This window comes from Rhipicephalus sanguineus, chromosome 11, assembly GCF_013339695.2.
Source record: "Rhipicephalus sanguineus isolate Rsan-2018 chromosome 11, BIME_Rsan_1.4, whole genome shotgun sequence".
NCBI classification, from domain to species: domain Eukaryota; kingdom Metazoa; phylum Arthropoda; class Arachnida; order Ixodida; family Ixodidae; genus Rhipicephalus; species Rhipicephalus sanguineus.
This window is the reverse complement of record NC_051186.1, coordinates 112,749,362-112,750,515: the sequence shown is the minus strand read 5'-3', so window position 1 is coordinate 112,750,515 and position 1,154 is coordinate 112,749,362.

The window sequence follows — 1,154 nt, the reverse complement described above, 5'->3', positions numbered from 1 at the left end:
GAGCCCGGACGTGGCCACATCGACGACAGTGAGCGACGTCGTGGAGACGGTGAACGGCGGGTAGATGGTGCGGGGCGGGACGTCGGTGACATAGGCGGCGCTTGGTCATAATAAGGGCTGCTTGATGAGCTGGTCAGGGTTGATGCGACCCGAGGCGGCTGCACGCGATTGCAGTAGCGTGCGACGTGACCGGCGCAACCGCACGCAAAGCAAATGGGGCGGTTGTCGGAAGTGCGTCAGCGGTTCGCGGGTCCCATCCATGTCGCAGAACGGGATGGACGAGGCGGCTGCTGATATGAGTGCATTGTGGGCAGCAGTCGGGGCCTGGGCACGACGTCGACGTATGTAGGCGGCACAGCCGCGTCGAAGACCTGTGGTCCGACGACGGCTTCGGCGTAACTCCGCGGGCCAGCCACAGGAATCGCTGGGGGCGGCCTGGCGACAGCTTGCGCGTAGCTTAGTGGTGCAGGCACTAGAGGCGGCTGGTGGTATTCGGGATTGACCTCCGCGATTTCTTGCTGAATCGCTCGGCGGAGAGGAGGCAGAAGCGTAGTTGGCGGCTGGTCAACATGCTGCGGTGGAGTGAAAGCCAGTAGAGAGACCTGGCGGGCAATTTCCTCACGCACGAACGACTTGATTTCGGCGAGCAAGGTGGAGTGGTCAGGAATTGCCGACAAGCCTGCGAGATCAGCATCGCGTGATGGCGGTCGACGGGTCATCAAGCGCTGCCGGCGCAGCTCCTCGTAGCTTTGGCGCAGGGTAATGACCTCTGCCACTGTGCGAGGGTTTTTGGCCAGCAGCATGGTGAAGGCATCGTCGTCGATGCCTTTCAGAACATTCCTGATTTTGTCAGCCTCCGACATGCTCGCGTCGGCTTTCTTGCACAGGTCAAGGATGTCTTCGACGTAGCTCGTGAACGATTCCCCTGCCTGCTGAGCTCGTTCACGTAAGCGTTGTTCGGCTTGAAGCTTACGAACGGCAGGGCGGCCAAACACGTTGACGATGGCGGTCTTGAAATCGGACCACGTCAGGAAATCGGATGCATGGTTGTTGTACCACATGCCTGCCACACCCGCGAGGTAGAAAACCAAGTTGGTCAGCTTGCCTGCTTCGTCCCATTTATTGGGAACACTCACCCGTTCGTAAATCGCAAG